This window comes from Atractosteus spatula, chromosome 3, assembly GCF_055471065.1.
Source record: "Atractosteus spatula isolate fAtrSpa1 chromosome 3, fAtrSpa1.hap1, whole genome shotgun sequence".
Lineage (NCBI taxonomy): Eukaryota > Metazoa > Chordata > Actinopteri > Semionotiformes > Lepisosteidae > Atractosteus > Atractosteus spatula.
In genome coordinates, this window is record NC_142708.1 from 57,928,058 (window position 1) to 57,943,712 (window position 15,655).

The 15,655-nt window shown below is 37.3% G+C and overlaps 1 protein-coding gene across 2 annotated transcripts in view; it reads left to right on the forward strand.

The window, feature by feature from the left end:
* The first annotated feature begins 428 nt into the window (after positions 1-428).
* Positions 429-15,655, forward strand: part of arhgap24 (Rho GTPase activating protein 24) — a 142,163-nt gene continuing 126,936 nt past the window's right edge. Inside the window, exons 1-2 of one of the 2 annotated variants that reach the window (XM_088912012.1) lie at positions 630-990; positions 6,470-6,580. The gene's annotated coding sequence lies outside the window, so the exon portion shown is untranslated. Of the gene's footprint in view, positions 991-6,469; positions 6,581-15,655 lie in introns of both variants that reach the window. The other variant, XM_088912011.1, reaches the window with a different exon arrangement.

Consider the following 15,655-nt stretch of genomic DNA (forward strand, 5'->3'; position numbering starts at 1 on the left):
TCTTGTGTTAAAACATAGTGCAGGTCACAAGACAAACACACAGTTCTTGTTATGAGAGGAGAAGGAAAGATTGATGGGAATGAATGACAAACCACCTTCCGAGCTTTGATCTCTTGGCTTCTCCATGGCATGGTGGCTAGATAGTCTGGGAAAGAAGAAAGAATATTGCTAGTGTGTGTTTTTCACAACTGCTAAAAATTAAAAAAGTTATTTCATGCACGTCCTCAGTTCTGCCCTGGGTGCACTTCATTTAGACAGACGGACACTGTCAAATCCATTCAGATAGCAATAAGGCTAATGGCTTTTTTGAGCACAGCAGTTCAGCTGTTCATGTTTGCATGTCTGTGCGTGTCAGCCAGAGCAGTAAGAGGAGGTAGCAGTGCACCGAACGCCCTAGTAGACTGGTCACAGAACACTGGCATTTGTTTACTCCTTCAAGGATATCTTGGTGGTGAGCTGTTTCACTACAGAGGGGCAGTCCCTGACTGAGCAGGCTGGCAGGCAGTAAAGACTGGAGCTGCCAGTTGCCTGTGAAATCTGAAACCTGAGGCAGCGTCTGAGAGGGCTGGCTCTCAAACAGTTACTTCTGCCTTTCTCAAACATGCTAACACAGATGCACACGCGTTCCTGTCTGCTCACACTCAGCCTCTGTGCCTAACTTCTCGGACTACTGGCTGATGCAGCACGAGAGAGGAATTGTTCAGACCCATGTGGCTCTGCTCTGCTGAATGTAGCAGCAGTCCCCCTGGAGACTTCAGCTCTGCAGATGGTCTGACCATTCAAGAGAAAACTTTGTGACAGCTAATTTCAGCTCCACTCTACTTCCCCATTTTAACCAGCAGAGAAGCTACTGGGAGTTATATGGAGCTGACAAAAACAACCGTCTTTGTGAAGTGAGCCTCTTTTCCTGGATTGATTGCATTTTTTTTATAAAAGAGTACTTGTGGATTGTTTCTTTTCTCATTTTGGATTACTGAGGCAGTTTCAAGGGTAGGTATACCTTCTTGTGCGATATGATGTGAGTGAGTGTGTGTCTGCAGGCAACCATTAGAGGTCACATTCTGTTCGACAGGACAGGTTCCCTCTCTCTGTCTCAGCACTGCAGACCTAAAACAGCAGCTGTTCCTGAAACTGCAATTGACAAGAACTGTCTGCTTCTTTTCTGTCTGTTTCAGAGGATACCAGTAACATATTTTATCATGTATATTTTATATACTGTATGACAGGTTTTATTATTGCTGCTGCTGTTTTATGCATGGGTTTGTATTCAATGTTTGCTTGCCCATTGTCACACTCTGACTTAACAGCTTGGATATAAATTAATACCAGCACAATATATAATTTGTTGTGATATATAGGAACAGAATCTGCGATTTTCTGTTTTCAATTGCAGTTTATGTCAGTGTTAGTGTATTGTCAGTATTAATGTAATTAATGTTGATTGATATGTATCAGAACACAAAAGGACAGTACATTGCTTATGGAAAGGAGTGTTTAGGGATACTAAGGAATGGATATTGATTATTTTGAAACCCTAAACTAGGAAACATATTTGGAATATTTTAACTCAATGCTGGTTAAGCACCACTGCAGGAAAACCTGTCTTGTCTGCCACAAATCTCAAAACTGAACATGAGTGTTTCAGCATTAATCTAAAGATGGAACTTATTGTATTCTGTCTTTTTAAACTTAAGGTTTCTTGACATCAGATTTGTAAAAGAGCACAATAATTAGCTGCCTAAATTTGTTTTAAGCAAATTCATTTTTTTAAAAGTTCAACTTTGAGGTATTCCTTGGCCTATTAAATGCGCTAGGAGTCAGTCTTAATTGTGTCATCAGAAGCATAAAACATAAACCTTGCTACAATAAAAAACAATATGTCTGAGGAATTTCTTTAAATGAACTTCATAATATTTTCAGGAAGGACTCTTACTTGTATCATTGTACTGATATTGTACTTCTATAATTTTTTTGTAAAGCATTTTAAAAAATTAAAAGATAAATATAAGAATTTTATCACTCATGGGGACAGGATGTTCCAGGGACGAGTGATCAGTCACCTGAAAATGAATTAACAGTCTAAATATGCTTCTGGAACATCTGATATTAAATACTGGGCACCCATTCTTATGTTTATTTATGTCAGTTATTAGGTCATCATTAGATCTATGCGAACGGATGGTGTTAGATACATTCCTTACTGGATTAAAATAGTTTGCTGGATCACAATATACTGTACAGTATATCAGGTATCTCTAAACAAGCTTTGCAGAAGGCACCATCCCTAGTATTATTATTATTCTCTGTGCAGAGGCGCTCAATGTGAATGTGCGCAGCATTAGGAATGTCTGCAGTGTCCAAACTTTGCCGTGGCTCAGAAGGATCAGATTGCTGTCAGCTGTTCAGAAAGGTTTTGCTTTGTGTTTGCTTTGACCCTGGTCTGGTCATGTTTTAGACCAACAGGACAGGGATGCTTAGGGATCTTAATAGATGCTATGGAGGTTTGGATGACTGTTCTATATACCCTTAGAATTATAAACAGCCTACTGTATTTCTTTTTAGATGGGAATCATTCTCTGTAACAAAGTGGATAACATCACTTTATTAACCCTTTACAATTTCTTGCATTAGGAATTATCTTTTCACATACCCCAGCTTGCTCTCCATGAGACACACAGACAGGGAGAGAGTCTGGGGTCAGAGCGCAGGGTCTGCCATTGTATGGCACTCCTGGAGTGGTTGGGGTTAAGGGCCTTGATCAGGAGCCCAACGGAGTAGGATTCCTCTGCCAGCTGCGGGATTTGAGCCGGCAACCTTCCAGCCACAGGCGCAGATTCTTAGCCACAGAGCCACCGCTCCGCCCCCGGCTACTGACATAGTGTATGCAAGGCTGATATACAGTACATAAATATACATGATGCTGTCTAGGTTTTGATTAAGTAAATGTTAGGAGATGGAAACGATTTATTGGGAACCCTGGGTCCATTTTTTTATGTTTCAGGTAATTAGCAAATGATGTACTCAAGAAAGTTGGCTGTTTTCTTAGAGTCAGTAAAAACCAAGAGAGCATATTCACGTAGTTACAAGTGTCTTAATCTCAACCTGAACACTTCTCCCCAGTCTGAGCCTGAGCCAAAAAAAGAAAGTCATATTGGACATTTCTTTCCAATTATTTGGTGATAGATATATATATATGAATATATTATTTATGTTGTGTACATTATTTGATATTTAGAAGTTTAGAAAAAAAACACTTTGTAATTGTTAAATTATCACCCCTTGTGGTATCATAATTGTGTCGTTGTGTTACCTTTTTCTAAAAGTAATCAGTCTGTATATTATTCTGATACTTAATGTTGAACAGCAAAAACAAAATATGTGTGGTACTGTAGATTTCTATTACATTGTATTTTGTGGCCAGATTGACAGCATTTCAAAGTTTACCAAATTTTTAGGACAAATCAATTAAAGTTTACTTTTGTGTGAGGCTAGATTTCCACCTTTAACCTGCAATCATTTTGTTTTGACTTAGAAAGCTTGCAGTGGAGTGAGAAAGTTTTGTGTGCTGTTAGTGAGATGTTTTCTATGTCTCTGTGGTATTTTTGCACTTTTTGTAGTTTCACTGACTTGCAGCCATCTGTAACCTGTCACTGTGTGGTCTGAGAACCATTGCTATAGAGGAAACTGCCAGTGTTGGACAAGCTTTGACACATGTCCTGGAGTAAACAGTCATGATACTGTACATCGAGTGCCAGCATATCTGATTATCTGACACAAACTGCCTCCTAAAGTAAGAACTGTAATGATAGTGAAAACATTTCATCACCACATGCCATTGCTTTTTATGCAAACCAAGTTTCTTATCTGAGGGAGCTCAGGCCTTGATGTTGATCCTTTTCAAAACTGCCAGGGAGTTTAAGCATGTTTCTGAGTCTTTCTCTGACTGAAGCAGTTGACATACACATTACTTTTACTTAATCTCTAGTAAACAACAGGCTGTAGAAGACCTAGAGATCAACCGATTGAAAAATTGGTACAATCTTCACCTTGAAGACTACCCTGTGCAAGAAATATTGTTGAGTCCTATGGGATCCTTGAACCTCCTTGGTTGATGTGAAATGTTGTAACATCTTATAAAATGATAAGTTTTGGCGCTACCTTTCAAAATATAATACATCAAGAACAATTTGTCTGTATTATTACACACTTAGTTTTGTGCCTGCAATAATGCATCTTATTTCCCAGAGGTGTTCAATGAGCTTCAGGCTTCATTTGACTGAATTGAACTACATTATGACTGGTAAAACGTTCTGGTAAAAAGTAAAAATTCAGCCTGAAAACTACACAAAAAATGTACCTAAAAGTCTACACAAAGAATAAACAAAGAATGTTTCTATATTCCTTGCATATTACAGCCAAATTTAAATGAAAGGGGTAATACCTACTGTACTATAGGTCTACCACATAATTAAGAAAAGAAATTCATTATGAATTCATTATGTTCAAATCTAGATAAAATTCGACAGTAAAGGGATATTCTTAGAAAACATGAGTAAATGATTATGTAAATATGCTAAAAGAAGTTTAATAAATACAAAATCCTTTGCACATTAAAAATATACAAATTGGGTATAAATTTAAACTATGTGGCACACACAGTTATTATATACTGTATTTCTTTAATTTTGGGGATAATGTTTTGGTTTAGCATACTGTATGTAGTAGGGATTTTGGTGCTTCAGAGTCTTCACTGCCATAGTCCAGGTATGTTAGCCAAGCAAAATGTCAGATAGATGCTTGTGCAATTATTCTATAGCATGAAATAGAAGTCCAGAGATGGCACGGAGTACTTGTAAAGTGCCCTAGTTAATACCACATGTACAAAACTGTATTCAGTTCTGGGCATCACATTATAAATATACTTTACAGAAGGTCATTGACTGCATTAGGGGCTGTGCCAGTTAAATAAAAAAAAAACATCCAAGAACAATAAGCAATGAACCAAGGCATACAGTATGCTCTTATTCTGGATTAATTGGGCTTTATTTAGCACATATATGAAGAGGAACTCTTGCTAAGGAGTAAACCACTCTGTGGATTATATTGGAGTTTCAAAGTCAGATTTAATTTGTGGACAATTAGTCTTCAAGAGCAACCCAGATATCACCAATCAGAGATCAGTGGAGGAGTAGGATTCCAACAAGGATTTGGCATTCGATATAACTGCAATAATGAATGTTGAGAGTTTCTAAACTGAAAGGAAAAAGGGAAAGAATGAGTCAGAACCAGCACAGTTTGCAAACACATCTGTGATGTCACTGGAATCACACACAGCTTTCACATTTACAGAAGAGGTCCATTTACAGTATGATATATTAGCCGCAGTGGTGCCTTTTCTGTGATGGTGTGGATTAGTGCATAGTGTTTATGTATAATCAATGGTTCCCAGACACTAGAAAGCTCACACCTAATACTATTTTGTGTTTTGTTGCAGCTCAGGAGAAACAGAAAAATTAATAAATACCCCTGCCCACATAACTAAATCTGCAGTTAACACCCTGTACTGCACGCAATACAGCTGAGCTAGTAGCTCATGAATGTAATATTGTATAAGATAGAGTAAGATGGAACAAACTAATAGCATATAATTTGAAATTAAAAGTAAACATAGGGGCCCCCTAGTGATACAGACAAATAGTGTGGTCTTCCCATGCCTTCTTCCAAATCAACAAGAAATACATGACCAATTATCATGATTTTTTATCCATTCATACCAAATAGCTGCATAAATTGTCCATCACATACAATATATTCAGAAAAGGATACAAAGTTCTAAATTTACAAAAATATATCCTCTTTATCCTCCCCTGTTTTGATCTGGTTTGGTAACATACTCCTGTATGTACTGAATTTTACTTTCTTTTTTCTCTTCAGGAAGTTCCAGCTGTACTCAAACTGGTTTTCACATCAGTTGCCATATAAACCCCACCACTGTTATATATTTGCTAAATTGATAGAATTATAAACTTGGCTTTGAAAGAATGTCATGCACAGATTAAATGAGTTACTTTAACCTTGACTAAAGTCTTGATATAAATATTCAAAATTCTGCAAGGTATTAACAATGTGAAAGCAGAGTATATTTCAAGTAAATAGGATGTGTGAAAATGACCTTTTTATAGATTTCATAGCTAGATGAAATCTATAAATCCATAAAGTGCTAAAAACAAAACAGACCACATGGGCCAAATGTTTTTCCTATCTAATCAACGTACGTTTGTGTGCTTATCATATGGCATGTATGATTTTGTGAGGTTCCCAGAGTATTTATATACACAGATAACTGTGGCTCAGTGTACAGTAATTCATCAGATAAACGTTAAGGGTTAATTTTGCAATATTTCATGAAAACCATTGAAACTTGTCTCAGCTCTATGGTTTAAATGACTAAAAATGCTCCTCTCGATAGGGTCCCAGTATGAAGCAAAGGCTGAACACCATATTCCAAAAACAGCTACAGTAGTCCGGACCTGGGCCAGCTGTGTGAATCCCCAAGGACTGGTAGACATTTATCTTACAGGTAGATTTGTAATCAACCAGTGTTTGTGACTCTGACACAATGCCCCTTTGGATTAAAAGTATAACAATTGAGAGTTGCCTAAGCCTTCAACACCTTGACAGTGCTGCCTGCGTATATAGAATATAACAAAAGCTGATTTCCTGACTTTGCATAATGTGGAGGATGTATGTATATTATTAGCTGAGAGTGATGGACAGGGGTGATGATCAATTTGGCTTAAGAAATTAAGAGGAAAAAATAAAAAAAAACAATTGCCCAATTTCAAAACAATTTTAAATGATATATTTGTGTTTATTATATCACTTACAAACAATTTCTCTGTTTCTTTAATTTTACTTTTGTGTGTCAACAATATTAGAAAACACATAAAATATGTATGCTATATTGTACTGTATGTACAGTGCAGTATTTTTATTCTCCAATAAATGATACCCTTATACACAGGAGTCTCTGAAGAGCAGATACCAATTCAATCTGGTATGATGGATCTTGTGACTCTGAACTGAGAGCCCCCTGTACGACCCCCCTGTAAGCACATATTCACACAGTAATGTGTACCTCCTAACACTTCAGTGTAATTTCAGCACAGGCTTTTAGTTTCAGCTTGTTTTCTTACAGTTTCAAATTCCAAGATGGGTCAGAAACTTGAGGCTATATTTGTCTTGGGTACTTGTCTAAGATTCCTAATGCTTTTCCAGACTTAAAATTTCCAAACTAGCATTTAAACAATATATACTATGAAATCTTTTATCTTATTTATGAACACAGTACTGTATATACAATATGTCATTGAAAATAATAAATCTAGCACTCCTTATGAGCAAAATAAATGGATGCAATAGAAGGATATTCTTATTTTGTTATACTCTATTTCATTTGTCTAGTGTAATTTGCTAACTGTTTATCGGCAGGTTGTACAGATGCAGCCATTCAAAGTGCGCGTTACAGACACGTACCGCAGGTGACGTCGCTCAGTATGACGCAAGATGACGCGGGGCACCGCAGTACGTGATTGGTTGACCGACAGGGGCACTCGTGGTCCGTTGGTCTGTCGTAGAAAGACAGTAAACGTCTTTGCTGTGCCCGTTGTAGGTATTGAATTTTACCACTGAAGGGAAATCTTAGTAGCTGAGCATAAAAAGAATAGGAGCATACTGTAACGCGTGTGAAGGTCATAAACGATATTAATTTTGGAACATAAACATACAGTGTATAGCTGGTCTTGGTACTTTAAAGAAAAAAATACACACCAGTATTCCATTTCTCCCTAAACATTTTAAGCTTCGAAGTCTTTAACTAACGCGATACCGGAGTCAACAAGCATACTTTTAGAATTTGATTAAAAGGGAATATAATATGGAATCGCGTATCTAAAGAATTTAATAATGGTATTCGTGTGCTGCGACAGGGCTGTGTAGGGCTGTTTCGCCTGCCTGTTCATGTGAGCTGTCTTGTAGACGTGACTACCAGCTGACAGGTTGTGTTTTCGAATCCAGCTGGTGCTGGTCTTTTCTTTTAACAAACATTTCTTCGAAAAAATAGAATAGCGATATTATGGACAATCAATTGACTTTTATATTTCAAAATATCGCAACATGATCGATATTTGCGATATTTTGAACATATCTTCCCTTCTGACAGCGGTGCCTGCTTCTATTGTGTGTGTGTGTGCAACAGAGTAAATTTTTAATAGCGTTTTAAGCGAATAGGTAATTAGATTGCTCGTAAACCTAATCGCTTTTTCTACATAAACACAGCATGATTACTCTCTGAAAATGCTTTTCCTTTATTTTTAAAGTAGGCTCAGATTTCAACTATAGATCGTATTATTATAAACTTTCTTGGAAAAATGTATTTTATGTAAACCATGTTTGCTATTAATTCATTTAGGGCTAAAATACGTTCATTGTCTTCCAATCGAGTCGAGTTGACATTGGAAGCCTGCCACACCCGGACTGTTAAACCAACGCATTAGCACGTCAAAGCCCATTGAGGGTATTGAGCCAGTATTGGCTTTAGTATTCCCCCCCTCTCCCCTCAATTCAATTCAATTCAAGGTGTTTTATTTGCATGACAGATGGGTACAAGCAGTGTTGGGTATGTATATTGTAACGCTTACGGCAGACAGGCACTGTGTAACAGCCGGCGCACCAGAGCAGCGCACCGAGGGAGCGTCTGCATTTATAACTTGGTTTTTAAAATTAGTCAAGCAATATGAAGCATCTTCTTTTACTTTTGAGTCCCTTAAATACATTGAACACAGCTTTCTCACCACTTAAGATTGCTCTTGATACCATCCTTACACAAAGCAGAAGGGAGATTTTAGTGCCTGAGCATAAAAAGAATAGGAGCATACTGCAACGCGTGTGAAGTCCATAAACGATATTAATTTTGGAACTTAAACGTTCAGTATATGGCTGGTCTCGGTACTTTAAAGAAAACATACACACCAGTATTCCATTTCTCCCTAAACATTTTAAGCATCGAAGTCTTTAAGTAACGCGATACCGGAGTCAACAAGCATACTTTTAGAATTTGATTAAAAGGGAATATAATATGGAATCGCGTATCTCAAGAAATTAATATGCAATAACTGAGTCAAGGGACTCAGAGGATCCAAGGCTAGACTGAGTATAATAGGCTTCGGGCTTCTATTGTGACATCTACTGTAAATTACAGAAATGTTAAAAGTAAACAAAATAAAGTAACTAAAATGTGGTCTAAAATCACCCCTTTAGACACCCCTTTTACTTCACTGGTGTCAGATATGAAAGGCAATAGTCTCCCGTTCTGTCTGCTGTGTGTTGCAGCAGAGGGACTCCCTGCCGCTGAAAGGGGCAGAGTAACTTGCATGCCCTCTAGTACAGTTTACACATGCACGACTTTAAAAGCTAGCAAGACAGGTTTCGATTCACATTAGCTGGCGAGCCTTGTTAAAAAAACGAATGATAATGTAACATGCCACTGTTCATGAACAAAGTTATACTGAGATTTCCTAAGATACGCGATTAAAAAATAAATAAATAAAAATTTGAATCTCCCGCGGAACACATTCCATAAGAATCAGTGGTTTTACAGTATATATCGCCTTTAAAGGTGGCTTCTCAAAACGCTTTACGGGATAAAAACAACCAGAACAGCAGCAACAACAATATTGTATTTCGTTGCACTTTGAAAACCAAGTAATAACTTAACTATACAGTACGTGCAAACGTTTCGTATGTTGCTGTTGTGAATGTCTGCGTACCCATAAGTATCTTATTTGCCTTGAGTCTGTCTACAGTATCTCTGTCCCACTACCCCCATCTCTCCCTCAATTCAATTCAAGGTGTTTTATTTGCATGACAGATGGGTACAATTCTTGTTGGGAATGTATACTTTGATATTTACACCCGGCGCGGCACCGAGGGAGCGTCTGCATTTATAACTTGGTTTTTAAAATTAGTCAAGCAATATGAAGCATCTTCTTTTACTTTTGAGTCCCTTAAATACATTGAACACAGCTTTCTCACCACTTAAGATTGCTCTTGATACCATCCTTACACAAAGCAGAAGGGAGATTTTAGTGCCTGAGCATAAAAAGAATAGGAGCATACTGCAACGCGTGTGAAGTCCATAAACGATATTAATTTTGGAACTTAAACGTTCAGTATATGGCTGGTCTCGGTACTTTAAAGAAAACATACACACCAGTATTCCATTTCTCCCTAAACATTTTAAGCATCGAAGTCTTTAAGTAACGCGATACCGGAGTCAACAAGCATACTTTTAGAATTTGATTAAAAGGGAATATAATATGGAATCGCGTATCTCAAGAAATTAATATGCAATAACTGAGTCAAGGGACTCAGAGGATCCAAGGCTAGACTGAGTATAATAGGCTTCGGGCTTCTATTGTGACATCTACTGTAAATTACAGAAATGTTAAAAGTAAACAAAATAAAGTAACTAAAATGTGGTCTAAAATCACCCCTTTAGACACCCCTTTTACTTCACTGGTGTCAGATATGAAAGGCAATAGTCTCCCGTTCTGTCTGCTGTGTGTTGCAGCAGAGGGACTCCCTGCCGCTGAAAGGGGCAGAGTAACTTGCATGCCCTCTAGTACAGTTTACACATGCACGACTTTAAAAGCTAGCAAGACAGGTTTCGATTCACATTAGCTGGCGAGCCTTGTTAAAAAAACGAATGATAATGTAACATGCCACTGTTCATGAACAAAGTTATACTGAGATTTCCTAAGATACGCGATTAAAAAATAAATAAATAAAAATTTGAATCTCCTGCGGAGCACATTCCATAAGAATCAGTGGTTTTACAGTATATATCGCCTTTAAAGGTGGCTTCTCAAAACGCTTTACGGGATAAAAACAACCAGAACAGCAGCAACAACAATATTGTATTTCGTTGCACTTTGAAAACCAAGTAATAACTTAACTATACAGTACGTGCAAACGTTTCGTATGTTGCTGTCGTGAATGCCTGCGTACCCATAAGTATCTTATTTGCCTTGAGTCTGTCTACAGTATCTCTGTCCCACTACCCCCATCTCTCCCTCAATTCAATTCAAGGTGTTTTATTTGTTTGACAGATGGGTACAATTCTTGTTGGGAATGTATACTTTGATATTTACACCCGGCGCGGCACCGAGGGAGCGTCTGCATTTATAACTTGGTTTTTAAAATTAGTCACGCAATATGAAGCATCTTCTTTTACTTCTGAGTCCCTTAAATACATTGAACACAGCTTTCTCACCATCCTTACACAAAGCAGAAACTGTCCGATGACTCACAGTACAAGTGGAAAGATTACAGATTTTAATCGTCTTTAATTTTGTCTTTAATTTTGCCTGTGGAGTGTATCTTATTAAGCTCTAAATTGCATTTTGAGCGCGGTTTTTTACTTTTTTTTAATTGCATTTTGGGCGCGGACAGCACATACAAGGGTTAATGAACTGCGCCAAGAAATTTAAAATAGTATTCTTTAGGTGTGAGGGTAGGAGTGGACCGCAGCAGGCATAATCAGCAAACCAGGAAAACAAAGAACAGGACAGGTGAGATGTGTATCCAGAAAGCGAGTGATCAGAAAAAGGAAATGGAAAACGCAGAAAAAGAAAACGCTTTACAGGATAAAAACAATAACAACAGTAGTGGCTGGGCAAACGATTTTTTTTATCGAAATACAAATTGAGATACTGTACTGTATAATGATGTGCATGAACAAAGGTATACTGCAATTTTCCTTAGATACGCGATTAATGCTTCGTAGGAGGAGGCGGTCTTTTCCTCTTGTCTAACAGTTTGTCCACAAACAAAACATTCCTGTTAGACAAAAGGAATTGAAAAAAAACAATTTTGTCAATGAAAACCGGTGTGTGTGTCTCTCCCTGCTGGATGTTCCTCTCACAAACTGCTGAATGAATAAAATAATTTTATTGAAAATGTGTTTGCGATTGTCTGGTATTTAATCTGGTCCCTTTTAACTGTTTTTCGATCTACTGTATTGCTTTGAGATGCCACTTTTAAAGGCGATATGTAAAATAAAGTTTTTTTTATTATTGTTATAGAGAAACATGATCAGATTTTCCCTGGTTCAGAAAAAAGATCTAAAGTGCTACACATAACTTTCTTAATTCGATGTATTTAAAGCAGTGAACTACTGTAGGTGTCACATAACATTCAGAAATACAATCACGTATTTGACAAATAAAAACGATTATAATCTAATCCTTCCACGTTTGATCCCAAAATCCCAAGAAATATAAATCTTGACGGGTAGAAAGCTATGCTGAAAGTTTATTAAGATGCTTAGAAGACAAAGATACTGTATCAATTTATGTTGCATTAGCCTGATTATGATTAAAAAACACATATAATTAAACACGCGTTTGCGATTTAAATCAGAACACGATTTAAATCAATATCGATTCCATATTATATTAGCAGAAAAGCTTAAAACTACCACTTTTTCACACGCTATTTCACATGCTAGTTAAATACTTCGATGCTTAAAATCGTTAGGGAGAAATGGAATACCGGTGTGTATTTTTCCTTTAAAGTGCCGAATCCTGGAATCTGACTGGCTGACACCCCTCTGAAGTGGTTCCATAAAATCTGGTATACGGAAAAGAAAGCGTTGATAAATACAAGTGTCTTTTAATACACTCTTTGCTGTGCTCTTGAGGATCCTTGTGATATTTTAAGCTCTAGTTGAATGATAAGTGTCGCATTTTAAATCATTTTCGTAGTTAGAAATTATGAAACGCCCTGTTAAAAGCAAGGAAGTTTTTATGCCCGTTGAAGTAAAACAAAATGCCTGACAAAGTATGGCTTGGACAGATTGCAAGTGCTTGTACAAATGTGCTAAAGAAATTATACTTTGAGTATACAGCTTGTCTAAAGTCATCCATTATTAATACTATTAGTAATATCTTCAGTAAAGGCTTTGATGCATAAATATTTATGATAAAGGTAGGCTGTGTACTTTTGTCCAACTGAGCAATCTTGCTTTCATAAAATATACCAACATTTTAATGACTGATGATTAACATGCTGTAATACACAGTTCAAAATTAAAGGCTCAAATGCTGTACATGAGAGGTTAAGCTCCCCCTGGCGGTTTTACAAGGCGACGCCGGATAGTTAACCACGTGACACCACGTTAACTGCGTCATACCGCGTGATACTGTGACACGCCCACCGGGGTATGCCGCGAAATACCTCACGCATTTTGAATGGCTGCATCTGTAGTAGTTAGAAATTTGATTTTACTGGTATAATTACAGATGGTTCATAAATTGTCTGACAGAACTCATTCCTGCTAATCCAACAGAGAAAGAGGCTTGGAGTCACCTCAAGTAAACACTGCCAGTCTTCTTAAAAATCAACACTCAATTAAGAATCAATTCACTCACGCAAACATTGCATGAATATATTTTAACAAAGATAGCTCACTACCTCACAGGAACAGCAAACAAATAAGGAATGCAGGATGCACAATACTATAGCTGATAGTGATATAGTGATATTTTTTGCTTAGCAGACTCTCTTATTCTCTTATTATTGTAGGGTGAGTTACAATCATTATAATAAAAGGATAAATAATGTATAATTTGATATGCAATATGATACATAATATATGCTATATTACATATTTGATACATAATATAAAATATGTAATATAGCATAGACAAAACAATTAACCACATACAGTACTTTCAATATATCATCAAAATAATATTATTAACAGATAAGTGATGGGATAATCCACATGGAGTGGAACGGTGAGGATAATTCAACATCACAAAGTGAAGTACAATATAGGTATGTACATATTGTATACATGTACTGTATGTAGTGGAAAACAAAACAAGAAATCCATCAAAGAAGGGGGCTGCAGATTTAATGTGCATAGAAACCATACCGCAGTTACTGTATCTGAAGAACAGAAAGTCTCAGCTGTCACCTTTCTACCACAGCAAAGTACTGTATACAAAGAAGATATCATATTTACTTTTACATACAATATTTCATAATGTTGACATTGTCATTAATTTAAGAAATTTTAATGAATATCTAAACTGAGCAACAATTTGGAGAGAGTATTTATACAGAGGTAAGATGGCTTTATATTTCTTTCTGGAAAAGATTGGGCTGCAAGACTAAACAGATATAGATTTGTTTAAACTGATACGGATTAAACAGGTAGATTTCCAAAACTTCAGTCACCTCTCCAACATAAAGTAAAATCACTAAAAAGAGGACGAAAAGGGTTTATCAGTTGTAGGCTCGGACAAAAGCAAAACATCCAGGACAGGATTATGGAAAGCTGTAGCCTATCCTGAAAGCATGGGACACAAGGTAGAAGACCGTCTGGATTGAATGCAATTGATGGCACAATTTAGAATTGTCAGTTAAATCCACAGGTGAACACAGGGGGAACATGTAAACTCCACAAAGACAGCCATGCATTGCATTTATGAAAACCAGGACCTTGGAGCTGTAAGGCAGCTACACCACTGTGTTGCCCTTGGACACATCTGTTAATTGTGTTTCAGAACATTCTTGCCTGATCTTGGAACGGAGGGGGTTTATTTAGTAGAGAGAAGCATCTTCTAAATAAAAACGTCCTAAATAAATTTTTACTTTTACATTTTTTCAATACATACTGTACATAACACTTAATGGAGTGTTGAAATAACATGGTATTAAATGCAGGGATTTCAGCAAAACAGGAGCGAGTTGCATTTATAATTAATAATTAAGATTATTAAGATATGCCAGCAGCCATATCACTCTGCAACTCACAGCTGGCAACCCACTGAAGCTAAGCAGGTGTGAGCCTGGCCAGTACTTGGATGGGAGACCTCCTGGGAAAAACTGGTTGCTGCTGGAAGAGGTGTTAGTGGGGCCAGCAGGGAGTGCTCACCTTGCAGTCCATGTGGGTCCTAATGCCCCAGTATAGTGGTATATAAACCGGTACTGTCCTTTGGATGAGACGTAAAACCAAGGTCCTGACTCTCTGTGGTCATTAAAAATCCCAGGATGTTTCTCAATAAGGGTAGGGGTGTAACCCTGGCGTCCTGGCCAAATTTCCCATTGGCCCTTATCAATCATGGCCTAATAATCCCCCTCTATGAATTGTCTTCATTACTCTGCTCTCCTCCCCACTGATAGCTGATGTGTGGTGAGCGTTCTGGCGCGCTATGGCTGCCGTCGCATCATCCAGGTGGGGCTGCACATTGGTGGTGGTGGAGGGGAGTCCCCATTACCTGTAAAGCGCTTTGAGTGGAGTGTCCAGAAAAGTGCTATATAAGTATAAGCAATTATTATTATTAAGAGTAGCAGAATGTCACCGCTCTAACACAGTGGTATAGCTAGTGGTGCAACATAAGATAGGGACATCTTTACATGAAGCACATAGCATTTACAGTATATTGTACTGTACATCTGCAAAACAACAAAAAAAAACAAATACATTTTCAATATACAGTTGTTGTTTTGAACCACTAAATTTCAAGACATTGCTGCTAGGTTTACAGTTCTTTCTTAGAAATGCATCTTTCTTTTCAATTGTCAG